Source organism: Leuciscus leuciscus, assembly GCF_965113295.1.
Source record: "Leuciscus leuciscus genome assembly, chromosome: 20".
Taxonomy (NCBI): Eukaryota; Metazoa; Chordata; class Actinopteri; order Cypriniformes; family Leuciscidae; genus Leuciscus; species Leuciscus leuciscus.
The window spans coordinates 5,206,079-5,223,760 of NC_138744.1; the positions used below are offsets into that span (position 1 = coordinate 5,206,079).

The 17,682-nt window shown below is 37.4% G+C and overlaps 1 protein-coding gene across 22 annotated transcripts in view; it reads left to right on the forward strand.

Annotated features, from left to right (window-relative positions):
• The window catches only part of rims2a (regulating synaptic membrane exocytosis 2a), a 204,284-nt gene that overhangs the window by 174,335 nt on the left and 12,267 nt on the right, over positions 1-17,682 (forward strand). The gene's annotated exons all lie outside the window — the stretch shown is intronic.

Below are 17,682 nucleotides of genomic sequence, written 5' to 3' on the forward strand. Positions count from 1 at the left end.
CTAAAGCAGCGCTTCGGTTCAATGTGTTCAAGAGAACAAAATTGTTATTTACAGGGAAATTGGCACAAAATAGAAATGGGTGTTGTTTCCACTGGGAACATGACGTTTTTTATTTTTTTTTTTTATTTTTTTTTTTTTATTAAATGTATTTCTTGTTTACTAGTCATCGTTGACAGATCCCTACACATATTTATTACTATTTTTAATTAGCTTTTATTTTTACATTTTTAATTTAATTTTAGATTTTATGTGCACTTGAAATTTGTATTAAATTCTTTATATTTCTGTTTAGCATGAATATTTATTTCAGTATTAGTTTTCATAATTTTAGTACTTTAACTTCAAGTTATTTTAAGTTAGTTGCCAAGGCAACATTTCTATTTTTCATTTGTTGTATTTCAGCTTTATTTCAGTTAAAGAAAACTCTTTTTAGTTTCAAAAGTTAAATGTTTATTCTAATTTAGTTAACAATAATAATAAGATGATTTGCTGTCAGATTGTTCTAATATTTTGTTCTTTAAGCAAATGATTCAGTCACACTACTGAGTCTAAGTCACATGACATTTTTGATTCTTATCTACTAAATTAGGGTCCGTTTACATGACATTTTCAACTATAAACGTTCATTCCCTAGTAAAAAAAATGTATTTAAAATACTGACATATCGCTTTAGACTTACTGATATAAATATTAATTAATTAATTTGGACTACTTCTTTATTGCACAATGCATATTTCTTAATATTAAGCCTAAAATATGTTTAATATCACTATTAGTAAGGATAGTAGGATCACTGTATAATAGTCTTTAAATGCAAGATATTTAAAGTGTACATAAAGTATACTTGCAATAGTTCCACTTTAGCACAATCAAATATACAGTATTTAAGGTTATCTTTAGTTGGACCTCAGCACTATTTCTAGATAACTAAAGTGCATTAAGTACAAAATTTGTTGTTCCAATTTAGCAGACTTTAAGTATATCAATTTAGTGTACTAAAAGTACAATTGCAGGGTATTTATATTAGGTACATACATATGTAAATGTATTTGTAGTATACTTATAAATAAAATAAATGTATTTCAAATACATTTAGGTATATTTATTTCTCACTAGGTTTTACACGACAACGGCATGTTGGGGGCCTGAAAACTTTTGCAAACAGGTTTCAGAGCAGTGGTGTAGTCTACGTGATACGCAGGTATACGCCGTATACCCACTAGAAAAGGCCAAGGATTTGCGTATACCCACTTAAAAAAAGCGTGAGGATACGTATCAACTTCGTTTTGTGTCAGAACTTTCACACTTTCATTCATAAATTCACCCCGTCTGTGTTTGCGAAGCGACGGATCGAATCGCGGAATCCAGTCACAAATGGAACTTGCTATATAAAGCAGAACGTCACGGATTTAGGCTATTTTTGAATGAATAAATCAAAAGTAGCTGCTGTACAATGAATCAAATCTCGATATGGACTAGTGTCTATGAATATTAAAGCTAAAAGAGACTGCAATTGTTCTACGCGTCTCTGGGAATGAGCGCTCAGTGTGCTGCTCCACTACACACACACACACACACACACACACAGAAGCACGCGTGACTCACGCTCGTGGTGTTTTCAGCGTTTCACTGTATTGAGACATGATGTAGGCTAGTAAGGCTACACATGTGCATTTCATCGCAGAGCTGCTATGAGAGTCACTTGATGAGAATTTCACCATTTCATTTGATAAAACTATCGTCATTCATTCGTTTCATATACACACAGAAACTGTTATGTCTTTACGACAACCTGTCAAAATAAAAGTTCTGTATAACTTGAAGAAATTATAACAGAAATATATTACTATTGCACAGAGTATACTTCAGGCCTAATAATAATAATAATAATAATAGTTTATTAAAACAAACAGAAACTCAAATGTCTACAACCCACCAAAATAAAAGTTCGGTCTAACTCAAATTAATTAGAAAGGAATTGCACAGTAAAATGTATTTAAAAATTTTTTTTTTTTCAAAAACACCATTTCTAAAAGTAAATTTGTATTTGTGCCTATAATGTTTTTTTTATTTTATTGTTGATAATTGTCAACTGATAAAACCTGTGCTTCAGGGACCATATTCATATAACAAATAAATAAGTTGATAACACTTAGTATTTCATAATGCTCTCAATTACATGTCGATGCATACTGTATGCATTAGTGAGTGTGGTGGTGCTTATGGGGTGACGCTCTGGGCTGGGTGAGTATGCCGGGGGGGGGGGGGGGGGGGGGGGGTGGTTATATTAGAGTATACTCACTACAAAAAACTAGACTACACCACTGTTTCAGAGTGCAAGTTTTTGAAAACGATACCGTTATTGTCTCCGTATAAACAACAAACATGCAAATTTGTTAATACGGTGATATAATGTGCATGCGTATTACGTGTTCAGTCTATAGGCATGCAGTGTTTCCTTACAAAGTGACATCGCCAACTACTGGCCTGGCATGAATAATACAGCGTTTTAGTTGTTTTCGCGGATCCGTGTGAGCGGGGATCGTTTTGAAATAGACATATTTTCTTCCTTTTTGGGGAAAAATTTGAAACAAACTCGACACTGAGAATTCCAACCAGACATATGAGAAATGAATGTTCGTAGTGAGATCCGGTGTGCTGTTTTATTTGGTGCTTTATAGTTTAGAAAGCCGCCTGCTCAGTGTCATGCTCAGTACAGCAGCATTTCACCTGGAACAGGAAATCAGGTCTGGCTGAGATGTGCGGCTCCAAACACCAGCTCATGCGATGTGAATCATAGAGCCTATCAATTTTTCAGGCAGAGCTTTTAGCTGCTGTGCACGTGCAGGCCTGTGAAATCCCTGGCCTGTTTCTCAAAGCCCAGTCCGACTCTCTGGCTGCTTCCTGCTCCACTTTGTTGTGCTTAATTCAGAAAGCCTGAAAGCCTTGTAGAGAGGGCATGGAGCACAGACACACATTTCAAAAAGAGGTTATTCTAGGCCTTTACTGTGTGAAAAGATGTGTGTTTGAAATGTGCATATATAGACTAGACTGCAGAAGATCTCCTGAGACTCGTCCTCTATGTCTAATTCACTTCTTTTTCACTACGAATAATTTATTTGATGGATGGATGAATGGGTGGATGGATGGGTGGTTGGATGGATTGATGGGTTTATAGATGGAAGGGTGGATGGGTGGGTGTATGGATGGATGGATGGATGGATGGAGTGATGGATGGAAGGGTGGATGGATGGATGGATGATTGGATGAATGGATTGTTGGGTGGATGGATGGATGGATGGATGGAGTGATGGCTCTATGGATGGAAGGATGGAGTGATGGCTCTATGGATGGAAGGGTGGATGGATGGATGGATGGATGATTGGATGGATGGATGGATGGATGATTGGATGAATGGATGGAAGGGTGGATGGATGGACGATTGGATGAATGGATTGTTGGGTGGATGAATGGATGGAGTGATGGCTGTATGGATGGAAGGATGGATGGATGATTGGAAGGGTGGATGGATGGATGGATGGATGGAGTGATGGCTGTATGGATGGATGGATGGATGATTGGAAGGTTGGATGGATGTATGGATGGATGGATTGATGGATGCAGCCTTGGTGAGCAATAGAGACTTCTTCCAAAAACAAAAAAAAATCTTACCTACCCCAAACTTCCGAATGGTAGTGTATATATTATTATTATTATTATTATTATATATATATATATATATATATATATATATATATATATATATATATATATATATATATATAATATATATATTTTTTTTTTTCTTCTTCTAATTGTCCAGTTAAATCATCTAAAAATCGCTGCTGATTTAATGTTGACTTATGAGGATGTGCAGTGACATTCACATTATCTAGGTGAACTTGCGTCATAGCTGTTATTATTTTAGTGTATTTAAGTGTATCTGCATCCAGGAGCAGAACTGTCCATTTTGTGTTTACATGGAATATTTTGCCTCCATATTACAGGTTATTTTACTGCACTGTGAGTGTCCATAAGAGACCGCTGGAGTCCTGCAGACTGCTCTAATTAATCTTTGATGACAAGATCTGCAGGAGAGAGCTTCATGGAGCTGAAGCCTCACGGTTTTATTCATGACCAAGCTGAATCATCGTTCTGATTTATGGTGGCCGATTGTTCCTCTCGGCGTTTTTAGAGGCCTGAATTCTCTTGTAATTATACCCAGCGCTCCATGGAGCTCACATCTAACCTCTGCTGATCTTCTCTTGCCTCCAGATCTGTGTCAGCAAAGTGGCCAGAGTTGCAAGTGCAGATGAAACCCCTGATGTTCGGTGCTCTTATATGCTTATATTTTTATATGCTCACCCTGGCAAAACACAAGCCCACAAGTCTTTTATTGGCTCAGCAGTTCTTAGGTATGTTTCGTTTAAGTAAATCAAGTTTATCCCAGATGTTTCTCCTAACATTCCATAGGAGAAATACAAAGTACACTGCAAAAAATTCAGACACTGTGAGAAAAGAGGTGATGTATATTATGAGAAAATTAGTGTTTTTTGACATTTGATGCATATGCACATATTGTAGGAGACCTGCAAAACAAAATTAGGATTCCTTAAAATGCAAAAGTTACTCCAAAACTTTGATTAGAAGCATCAACAATGCTTCAAAGGGACATTACTGAATGTATTGGCATTTTTGCTCAATTTGAGCAGCAGATTTAAGCAAACATCTTCATTTTGTTCTGGTCCATTGTTATTTAGAAGAAACTATTGAGAAATTAGAAATTACACCCACAGGAAGATCTCTCTCTGCAGCATTATAATAGATTTTCAGAAATCCCAAAGGCTCCTAATGCATCCTGGGAAAGCTGAAACCACTGGTGTGCCCATCAGTGTAATCGATGTAATCTCATCCATGTGCCCTTAGCCTTCAGTCCTGGAGCCATTTGAGCTTCTGTGATTCTCATGGAGGGCTCATATGCTACAGGAGCGAGACCCATACGAATATGTTTCCCGGACGAGGAAGTGGTTTTTTACTCTAGGTGCAATTGAGACTAGAGTACGCTACAGAATCTCTTTTTCTGTATTTAAGGATATAAAATAACATTGGCGCCAATAGCCTTGTGGGCAGCGCGTCGACCTGTAGCGCCGTTGCTTTTTGTGCGACCCGAGTTCGAGTCCCGGCTCGCGGACCTTTCCCGATCCCGTCCCCCTCTCTCTCTCCTACCTCGCTTCCTGTCTATTCTATACTATCCTATCATAATAAAGACAAAAATCGGGAAAAAAAAACTTTAAAAAGTATATCAAATAACTTTCACTCTTAAAAATAAAGGTTTTATAAAGGCATTGATGATTCCATGAAGAACCTTTAACATCCTTGAAACCTTTTCATTGTACAAAAGGTTCTTCACACTAAGAAAAAAATGGTTCTTTTAAGAATTGTTCACTGAAAGTCAGAATTGCAAGATATAAACTCGTAATTCTGAGAAAATAGTCAGCTCACAATTCTGACTTGAATTGACTTGAATACCGCAGTTGCGATATCTCATAGTTCTTAGAAAGTCAGAATTGTGAAATAAGTTGCAATGGAAACAAGCTTCCATTGAAAACCCCATTTTGGAACCTTTATTTTTAAAAGTGTAATATAAATGATCATGTGTGCAGCATTGTGCATTTCTTATTTGAATAAGATGCAGGTTTTTGCACTGAAATACTGCATGCAAAAGTAACTCTTTAGTGAATTTGTCCTTGTGTCCTTAAATGTGCGCATGGGTTTCTGTCTTGCGGCATGCGCTGAGGTTTAAGGTATTCGGGAGGCGGTCGCTTTTCACTGTTTCCAAACACACTCATGCCTGTTCATAAATAAAATTGTTTTAATTACCAGCAGCCTCTTGTAGCTCTTTTTATAGATCATTTTCCACGGTGTCCTCCATACCGCAGTTTTTTCCCGAAGAGTTATGCTGCGTTAATTTGTAAACAATGTGGTTTAGGAAATGAGCAGTCTGGGAAAATATTGCAGAGACTTGAAAAGCTTCTTTGAGTGGCTCTTAAAAGGCCGTTTCCAGAGAAATGACTTTGAGGCAGAGCAGAAGGGACTTCAGAAGAGTAGACGCCACTCGACACGTCGCAGGGGATGGGGGGGGGGAATGTTCAAGACCCGTTTTGGCATTTTTCAGACATTTTTCTGTCCCACCAAAATATGTTTGCCGTTTCTTAAATTCAATTGACATTTATTTGTATAGCGCTTTTCACAATACACATAATTTCAAAGCAGCTTTACACAAAATGCATGTGTCTACATTACAATTTAGAGTGATCTGTTATCAGAGTTGACTTTCTAAGTTACTGTATGTATTTCAGAAATATACATATACAAAATCACAGTTAGTGAAAATGATAGTAATTTAAACAATGTAATAATTTAATGCAGAAACAATGCGCTCATTGAAGTAATGAATACTTGTATACTTAATGAGTTTAAAAAAAAAAAATTATGTTTAGTAACCTATATAAAATACCTATACCTATATAAAATACCAAAACCTACATATGTTATTATTAAGCCCCTCTTTCCACTGACCCAAGTGGTTTTGGCCCGTTTTGTATCCTGTTCATAGATAGTGGCACACGGTTTAGATGTTATTGTAGTTAGATGGTATGAGTTAAAACACTGGGAGCCTCTGGCACTGTTGAGAGCGACACTCACATGCAAAAAGGACTTTTCGCAAGTGTGTTTACAAGTTGTACGAAACTTGAGGTTAAACAGACAAAGGGTTTAGAAGGGACAGATGAGTTTCAGCTTGTAATTTTTGGAGCTTGTCCCAGTAAAGGTCACTCATGGACTTGACATGGCCAGAAGTTTTCACACTGATCTGACAGAACACCATGTGAAACCCATCATCTGGTCGAACAAACATTCCGTACTGATAATGAAAATTACAGCAGCTCTTCCTTGTCACACTTGTGAAATGTGTCTCTGTATAACTATATACCTCTGACCTTCACAGATTTAAAGATGTTGGATGTGTTTTTGGATGCTAAAATAATTTTGTTATTCATGCCTCAAAATAGCTTGAATGTAACTCTACACCCTTGCCTCATTTAGTATACGTGGTTCTATATATATGCAAATTAGCCCCGCCTCCACTCACTCACACCAGCTCAGAGATCCACTCGTTGACGTGATTGGTTACAAGGTAGTTTGTGACGTCAGAAACACCAGAGATTTCAAACCGCGTTTTTGAGACTGTCTTTGGTTCACTGCAGTTTTACAGAGAAAATACTCAGCAATGGTGTTGACTTATGAATTTATACATAGTTTGTCTTAAAGCATATTAAAAACACCACAGATATATAAACAATATTAAAACCTTACTTTCACCACAGGGTGACTTTAATACCAAAGACGGTTTTAGACAAAGCTGGCCTTAAAGGAATAGTTCATCTAAAATGTATATACATGTACAGTATATACAGTATTTATACTATCTATATACATCTATATATTTATATGTATTGTATATGTATGTATATATATATATATATATATATGTGTGTGTGTGTGTATATATGTGTGTGTGTGTGTGTGTGTGTGTGTGTGTGTGTGTGTGTGTGTGTGTGTGTGTGTGTGTGTGTGTGTGTGTGTACAGTCAAATCAAAATTTATTCAGACCCCTTCAACATTTCTCACATTATCACAGTTTATTCGCCATGGTTTAGAAAATGGTAATAAAATATGACAAGAACTCAGAGTTATCAAATCAGTTGATATTTCACTGGTTATGGCCATCCTTCTGTTAGACTGCCACAAATGAATTAGGTTGAATAGCTGTCAGCTGTTAAATTAAGTACACAATTAGATAATACCAATTTAGGTCAATCAGTTACCATGCAATGTTTAATTCTGTTCAGTCTGTGGTGTAAAAACTTTTGCGATTGAAGAAAAAACACTCATGCAAAACATGATCAGATCAAAGTGTCTGAATCATTTTTGGGTATAATATGTCACAGTTTACTTTGTTTTGCTATCCTCACTTACATAAATGGATCCGTCACTCCTCCTTTTATCCTTCCAGAGCTCCTCCGTGGGACTCGAGACTGGTGTGGCGGTCAGGTGACGCTCCTTAACACTCGCACCACCGGCCTCGCTCCATTCCCACGGCTCTCGCCCCCGCCCTGCTTGCCACATCGACATATTTAAAAGTTTATAAGTTCACTTTTGCTGCAGGCACGTATGGTAAAATGCGGCTAAAGAAAGTAGCACACGACTATCTTCTGCAGTGACAGACCCGGTTACCTGACAGAGAACAGAGCAAGTCACATTCTCTGTAGCCATGGTGATCTGTGCGAACTGCAGATTTTCCTCTGATCCGATTTTCCACGGCCCCCTCTCACCCCCTCAACTAGATGTTATGCAAATGAACGGCTCTCAGAAGGTGGAATGTCGCCCCGGCCGCGTTCCGTCGATCCTGGAAATGAGCAAAAATATGTGAAGATGAAGCAGTAATTCATCTTATCCTGAGGCCTGATCTCAGCGCCGTACTCTGGCTGGGCGAGAATGTAATTGGTCTCAGTGGGGCTTTGTGAGTATGTGTGGCCGTAGATAAGCTGGTTCAGTTCTCTCGCAGATCTTGTCTGGTGGATGTGCTGGATGTTCTGCTGGGCAACAGCTCCTCTGTGGACATCATTTTCACCAAACCCTAAATTTAGTGTTTAGAGAAGGAAAGTTTTATTCAGACTTGCCCTCTGTCTTTGGGAAGTTAATAAATGAACAGAACATGAAATGTCTTTCTAATTCTGTGGGAACAAGTTACATTTTTAAAAAGAGGCCACTGTTTGTTGTTTTGTATGGTGCCCCTAAAGTGACATGGTTATAAAAAAATTTGATTGGAAGAAAAATTATACAGTATGTCAATGCTTTTGCGTTCCCCGATAAACTTTGCGTTCACTCCCAAAGAACACAAACGTTTTTGCGAGAGAATGCAAAAGCACTGAATTATATTTTTCATCCTTATGTCACTTTAGGGGCTCCGTAGTGTTTTTATTGTCTGTTTGTTTTTTTGTTTTTTTTGGGGGCGTTTTTAATATATAAATATTAGATGAAAGACTCGCATTTAAAAAACTTAAACATAAAAAGGAAAAATTTTGCCTTGCCTATTACCTGAAATATGGTTTAGGTTGGAGTACTAAAAGTTCAAAAACTAAAACTGAAATAGAAAATAAATCAGAGCTTAATAGAAATATAATTTTTTTTAATAAAATTGACAAAAGCACGTGACAAAATTACTAAAACTAAAATGAATACTGAAAATATAAAAATAAATGCTAATTCAAAACATCATAATAATAGTATATAAAAGTTAACTTTCAGATCTCCTCCCTAGAACAAAAGGAACATATATTGATTTTTTTTATCAACATTTTACATATGAATGGATTTTTACATAGACGTCTAAAAAGGTACGGCAGCAAAAAAATATGACCTTTTGAATTCTAGAGATCAGAAAGAGGGTGGCAAGGGTCATAACAAGTTCAATTATGTTTTTGATTATAAAAGAATCAAAAAATGTATGATATAACCACTTGAAATGAATACTAGCACATTTGGATCTAGAAATTTAACATAGAACTTAGGAAAAGTCCATATCATGAATAATAATTAGACAGTTGCCTTCTCATTGGATTAGACCCACACAGTCTGATGAATAATTATGAGATTATAGTGTATGTTGACTTGACGCTGAGTCCAAGTAACAAAAATAAATGAATAGAGATCTAAAATAAATGTTTTCATGACCCTTAAAGAAGCCCAACCATGGTAACATGCCAAGATTTTTCAGAATACATTCAAGCAATCTAGTAAAGAATCAGCTATGTGAATGTAATTAAGTTCATTTTCTCTCTCTGTTCATAAAACATGTTATTTTCACTTTTTAAGGTCAGGCCATGATGACCGTCATGGGTTTATCTCCGATCATTGGTTGTAAAGATAAAGATAAAGCATATCCAATAGTGTCACCATGGTGACAGAGCTGATCAGATTCTGCGCTGCCGTATAAACCAGATTTACAAAGACTAACTGTGTTGAAGGGGAAGACAGTCTGACTGTATTTTATGAATAAAACATACAATATGCTTTGCTTTTGCTCGTTTGGCTCTTGCTCTATTTACACTTTTATGATAGTATCCTTTTTTAACGGACAAATTAATATTTGACATAAGTGAAGTCTGTAAGTTATAAATATAAGCTACCTTATATTGAAACACTGCTTAATTCTTTCCCCGCTTTTTTTTTTGTTTGTTTTTTTTAGTTGCCTTACATTTTTTTGTTTTGTTTTCATGGCCCCCAGAATATATATTTGAACATGCAAAATATCAAAAGAAAGAACAGAGCCTCATTTTATCATAGCTTCATGCCTTATTTTTTTATATATATATTTTTTATCAACACTTTCATGAAAAAGCATCATTTTAAACAAAAAGCTGAGGAAATAGTGTGTTTGTCTAAGGCTGCGTTCACACTGTCAGTCCAAATCCGATTATTTGTGTATCTGGATGGAATCTAATCTCTTTGTTTACACGACAACAATGTACTAAAAACCTTTGCATTTTAAAACCTTACACTTTTCCTTTGCATTTTTCGCGTTCTGACAACAACATTGTCAAAACAATCCCTGTTCACATGTATCCGCGAAAACGACTAAAACGCTGTATTATTCATGCCAGGCCAGTAGTTGGCGATGTTACTTTGTAAAGAAACACTACACCCCTATAGACTGAACATGTAATAAGCATGTGGATAATAACACCATTTTCACAAATTCACGTTTTTGCAGTTTAAACAGAGACGATAATGGTATTGTTTTCAAAAAACTTTAACTTTGAATCCTGTTTTCAAATGTTTACATTTTCAGTCCCTCATATTGCTGTTGTCAAGTAAAAGAACGGGCAAAACGCATAAAAAGTTTTCTATTTTTAGTTGAAAACAATGTTGTGATGTCATCTCTACCGCTCTCAAAATTCAACATATCTCCATTATATTGTAACTTTCTGCTCGACCGGCATTTTGCAACAACACAACCTTGTTCCTGCAACGACTTTCATCCTTGTTTGCTATAATAGCGTGTGACGTTTACATTTTACATGGCGTGAGAAAGTGACATAAACCACGCAAACTCCGATTAGAGCGGTCAGGCTGAAACGGATTTCCAGAAAAGCGATTTGAATAGGATTTCAAATGTGATTTCATGTGATTTTTTTTTTTCGTTCACACTTGCTAAATATGATTGGATTCCAATCGGATATGGACAAAAACTGGATTTGGACTGACAGTCTGAACAAGGCCCAAAGACTACGTCCAGAGTAGACTATGTACGGAGTAGATTGTGTCAATCAACACTTTGCTTCATGGGTCGACATTTCATTCAGTAACGTTAGGCAGTTTTGCTTTATATGCTGTTTAATGTTTAGCTTACGTGTGCATAAGCAATGCTTCTTTGCTTGTTTCTGCTTCTTCTTTGCCTGTCTTCTGATCCGGAGATTCTATACTTTTTCAGAAGGTGCGTAATAGCATAACGTATAACAGTGATAACATGGATTGCCGTAAAATTCCATCAATGGCGGGGAGAAAGAGTTAATGCTTTAAAGGTGGCTATACTGTGTACTTTTGTACCATTTTTTTCTCACTTATAATGTTATTCAAGGCATCTTGCACCAAAAAAATGTCCACCCTTTCTCTACCCCTTACATTTTGCTACTGTACTTTTCATAATTCTGTATGTTAATGACTTTTATTATGACTGACTAACTTCTTTGTATTGGTATAGTTCATACTGTCATTCATCAGGGGAAATTAAATAGCTGACTACTGAATATGCATTAATATGTAAATGTGAGAGGTCATATGTTAATGTGGTCATGATTTCAGTTTAGTTTCCATAAATGGTCTTGGTGGACTGTTGAAGAGCAGTTACTTTGATTAATTAGTCAATCAATCATAACCAACATTAGTATGGTGCAACATTTTTATTCTGTTATTTGTAAGGACACCACTCCAGGGAAGTCTTTTTGTGACTCATTTCATTTGGAAACTGAAATGTTGTTTATATGTTGTGTCCTTGTGTTGCAACATCTCTGAAATGTTCTGCAGCTGATTTCATTTGATGCGATTGACAAAAAACTGGACGCAGGCGGCTTACATTCAGTCTTTGTTTATTCAGTCTGGCCTTGTCTCATGAATGTCTCCGTGTTCAAAGACTCACCCATAGATGGACTTCCTTATTTCAAAAACAAGCTCATGAGAAATAGTCCAGTGATCCTGTTCCTCATCTGACACTCGAGTTACTAAGCAGTTGAGGGGGAAAACCAAAGCTCTCCTTTTTTGCTCAGTTGTGATGATGACCATGTATAGACAATATTATTGTGAATCTCAGATCTGCAGAATGATCTTTTTTACATTGTCTCGATCACAGCCTCATATAGTCGTTGTTTATGCAGACGTTCAGTCGGATGCACAGATGCCTCTTCTTGCGAGCTGGGCTGTTAGTAGTAGAGCACAAGAGTTTATTCTGTGTGTTGTTTTCTTTCTGTCTTTCTCCATCTGTCCACACATTGACAGAGGAAGTGGTCGTTCCTCCATCTGTATCACATCTCTCTTGATTAGACGTGTTAAGAGAAAAGAGTGTGAGGTTTATCTCTTCACAGCTGACATAAAGACTATTTTATGTTACGTGAATGTGGTTTTTAGAGGTGAATCTTATGAAAACTGCCAAGAAATGTCCGGCCATATTTCACATCCCAGATTTGCAACTTTGCAACCCCCCCCCCCCCCCCCCCCTTCTTTCCATAATAATTCACATCAAAATCTTTTTCCATTGTGACATTATTTAAATGCCAGTTAAGTGCATCTACTACCCCCCCCCCCCCCCCCCCCCCCAAAAAAAATCATTATAATTGGTATTAAAATAATATTATTAGTTAATCTTAATTCAGTGTAAATAACTTTTTTTATGTACAATTAAAAATATATATTATGATAGTATGATTTTTGTACTCTATTTAGTTTATGCTTATAATAATTATTATTATTTTGGCCTGACAAACTGTATTACAGTAATAAGAATAATGCAAATATGCATTATGGTAATTATGATATATTTTTTGCCACAATGCAAACATTCTTAATGAAAAAAATAAATAAAATAGGCTTCATTTTCTTCATGCAAAACATATCTTATTTTTTTCCTTCTGATTTTGTGGTCAAATATGACCCAGACATTTCCTTTTCCTTCTTTAAATTGACATAGTCGAGGATGATCAATGATGATTTTCTTTGCAGAATGTTTTGCAATGCTTTTAACACGGTTAAACAGGACGCATTTCCATTTAATAAACAAACATGCTAGAGATGGGTGTTCCAGTTCTGTGTAAATCTGCAGCGCTTTCTAAAGAGTCCTTGTGTTAATCATCTTTCACATCCTCTGGTGTTGTTTTGGTTATTATTACTAACTGGTGTGGCATGACATAAAGCAGGAATTAGAGGATGTAAACATGCCATTCGGTAGAAATGTGTATCTACACACACACACACACACACACGGCTGCCTGAGCTGGTCAAAACATCATCAGTCTCACACATAGGACGTTCTGACAGGACATTACATCTTTGTGTTTTTCTCACACGCTGTGTTCTTTAAATTCCCGTAATATGAGTGTATGTTCTCATCTCACAGGCATGAGCGGAGTTTCTGAGAGTTCATACTTGAGTTGAGCGCCAATTAATCTGAGACATAGATAGATAGATAGATAGATAGATAGATAGATAGATAGATAGATAGATAGATAGACAGACAGACAGACAGACAGACAGATAGATAGATAGATAGATAGATAGATAGATAGATAGATAGATAGATAGATAGATAGATAGATAGATAGATAGATAGATAGATAGATAGATAGATAGATAGATAGATGTAGATGAACCTGTCCTAAATAACATTGGCTCCTCACTTCAAAGTGGTATTTTAAAGTACTGTGTTTTAAAACCATAGTGGTTCATGATTGACAATTGACATTTGTCCAAATAATGAAACTGTAGGCCAGCGGAAGCTCTTGAACCATTTACTGCACTGAATCACCATGACCGACTTACGTAGATTAATCGTTTTTTACTGTGGATTTTTTATGAGGAAAACATTATGAAGAGGCTTTTTAATTTGAAATGCAAATAATAAAGTGGTTGATGTAGAAAGGAAGCTGTCACGGTTTGGGGTTGAGGAGATGAGGCGAGGACTCAAACGCAGAAGAAATAAAGGCTTTTATTAAGCAAAAAATAAAACGAAATACAAACAAAACTACCCCGAGGGGGAAGACTTGACTTGCCTTGACTTGACTTGACTAAGAACACACAAGAGTAAACACACGATGTACATGTGACAACGAACCAGCACAGGACTGCAAACACAGCGAGAATAAATAGGGAGGGCAAATAAAGCAGTTAACTAGGGAGGACAAGTGGGGCGAATGAATCAATAATCAGGTAACAAGGTGGGCGGGGTTAGACAATCTACAGGAGAGCACATGACACAAGGAAACACATGACAGGCCATGTGCTCACACCAAACATGACAAAAAGCACAAGCACATGGCCAGTAAAACGAATCACAAGCCACGTGTTCACACAAAACATGACAACATGAAAGCACACAGCTAGTGGAAAACCCAAGCTGCGTGCTACACAGTACAAGACAAAACACGACATGAAAGCACGCGGCCGATGAATCCCAACACAGAACCGAAACCAAACTAGACAGATGTGCCGGGATCCAAACACCACGCCCCGCACATGTAACAAGGCATACAGACGCGCGCACATACGAAGACATGACAAAACATGAGTGTCGAAGCTCTGTCACAGAACCAAGAAATACACTAGACAGAAGTGACAGAACCCTGACACTAGCTGTAATACAGCCTGTCCAATGATATCATCTGTAATATTTTAGGCGGCTGATTGATCGAATACACTGATTCATAAATGTTTCTTTTAATCTGGCCTTTTTTGAAACCTTCTGACAAGTTGTATTGACTACATTTGATTTATATAGTATAGTGGTCTCAGGCTGTCTACTGTATGTCTGCTCATGGAGCTTTTCCCAGAATTATTAAGTTAAGTGCCCAGTATTGTCAAAACTGTTTGCAATAGAGGAGTTTTAGAGATGTGTCAAATGTGAGCGGTGAATTTTTCTATGTGGTAACCCGATGGAAAGTTTTATTTCTCAGAGATTGCTCTTTCACAGCTCTGGAGGCTTCATTGAGTTCTTAGTTTTTCTTGTGCTCCACTTTAGTCTCAGATTGTCTGATTTGTACATGTTGGTTACTAGGATTTGAGTTGACATTAGCATTTAACATGTTGGGTGTATAAACTTCCATTCTCTGCCCTGGTAAGTTTTAAAAAGACAGAAAAAGTCTAATTTAGACTAGTTTAGTCATTGTGCTGAAATTGTCTGCTTCCTTCCTTTTGTTGTATTCTGAGAATGTTGAGACATCACCTCTGCCCCCTCTGCCTCTAGAAGACACGTATTTGGCAGTGAATCAGGATGAGAGTGCGTTCTGGCAGGTCTGGGAGTATTAGTACACTGTGTTATGTTCTCCATGTCTGCTAGAAGAAATTCAGAACTCAAAATTTAAAAGAGCCATCAAACAAATCAACATGAATATATTAATGGACCAGAATAGTACCAGATACCAGATCACAATAGCGACAGTTTTAGTGAAATGTTTTTTTTCCCAATATATACTATTGCAAAATAGTAGGTGTATATGTATGTGTATATATATATATATATATATATATATATACACACACACACACACACACACACACACACACACACACACACACCGGCCACTTTATTAGGTACACCTTGCTAGTACCTGTTTGGACCCCCTTTTGCCTCCAGAAATCCCTTAATTCTTCGTGCCATAGATTCAACGAGGTGCTGGAAACATTCCTCAGAGATTCTGGTCCATATTGACCAGGTCAGGTCCTGATAGCATCACGCAGTTGCTGCAGATTTGTCGGCTGCTCATCCATGATGTGAATCTAACATTCCGCCACATCCCAAAGCTGCTCTATTGGATTGAGATCTGGTGACTGTGGAGGTCATATAAGTTTAGAGAACTGAGTCATGTTCAAGACAGGAGTTTAAGATGATGTGAGCTTTGTGACATTGTGCATTATTCTGCTGGAAGTAGTCATCAAAAGACGGGTACACTGTGGTCATAACGGGATGGACATGGTCAGCAACAATACTCAGGTAGGCTGTGGGGATGCTCAATTGGTATTAAGAGGCCCAAAGTGTGGCAAGAAAATATCCCAGACACCATTACACCAGCAGCAGCCTGAACCGTTGATAAAAGCAGGATAGATCCATGCTTTCATGTTGTTTACACCAAATTCTGACCCCACCATCTGAATGCCGCAACAGAAATCGAGACTCATCAGACCAGGCAATGTTTTTCCAATTTTTTATTGTCTGATTTTGGTGAGCCAGTGTGAATTGCAGTCTCAGTTTGCTGTTCTCATCTGACAGGAGTGTCACCGGTGTGTCTGTGTGTCTTCTGCTGCTGTAGCTCTTCTGCTTCAAGGTTTGACATGTTGTGTGTTCAGAGATGCTCTTCTGCTTCAAGGTTTGACATGTTGTGTGTTGAGAGATGCTCTTCTGCTTCAAGGTTCGACATGTTGTGTGTTCAGAGATGCTCTTCTGCTTCAAAGTTTAACATGTTGTGTGTTCAGAGATGCTCTTCTGCTTCAAGGTTCGACATGTTGTGTGTTCAGAGATGCTCTTCTGCTTCAAGGTTCGACATGTTGTGTGTTCAGAGATGCTCTTCTGCTTCAAGGTTCGACATGTTGTGTGTTCAGAGATGCTCTTCTGCTTCAAGGTTCGACATGTTGTGTGTTCAGAGATGCTCTTCTGCTTCAAGGTTCGACATGTTGTGTGTTCAGAGATGCTCTTCTGCTTCAAGGTTCGACATGTTGTGTGTTCAGAGATGCTCTTCTGCTTCAAGGTTCGACATGTTGTGTGTTCAGAGATGCTCTTCTGCTTCAAGGTTCGACATGTGTGTTCAGAGATGCTCTTCTGCAGACCTCGGTTGTAACGAGTGATTATTTGAGGTACTGTTGCCTTTCTATCAGCTCGAACAAGTCTGGCCATCCTCCTCTGACATCTGGCATCAACAAGGCATTTCACTCACAGAACTGCCACTTCTCTTTTTTGGATCATTCTCTGTAAACCCTAGAGATGGTTGTGCGTGAAAATCCCTGGTCAGCAGTTTCTGAAATACTCAGACCAGCCCGTCTGGCACCAACAACCATGCCACGTTGAAAGTCACTTAAATCACCTTTCATCCCCATTCTGATGCTCAGTTTGAACCTCAGCAGATCGTCTTGATCACGTCTACATGCCTAAATGCATTGAGTTCCTGTCATGTGATTAGATATTTACATTAATGAGCAGTTGAACAGTGGCCGATAAGTGTATATGCCTATACACACACACTGGCGGTCAAAAGTTTGGAATAATTAAGTTTGAAACTAAAGACTGAAGTAATGGCTTATAAAAATTCAGCTTTGCCATCACAGGAGTAAATTACATTTTAAAATACATTAAAATAGAAAACAG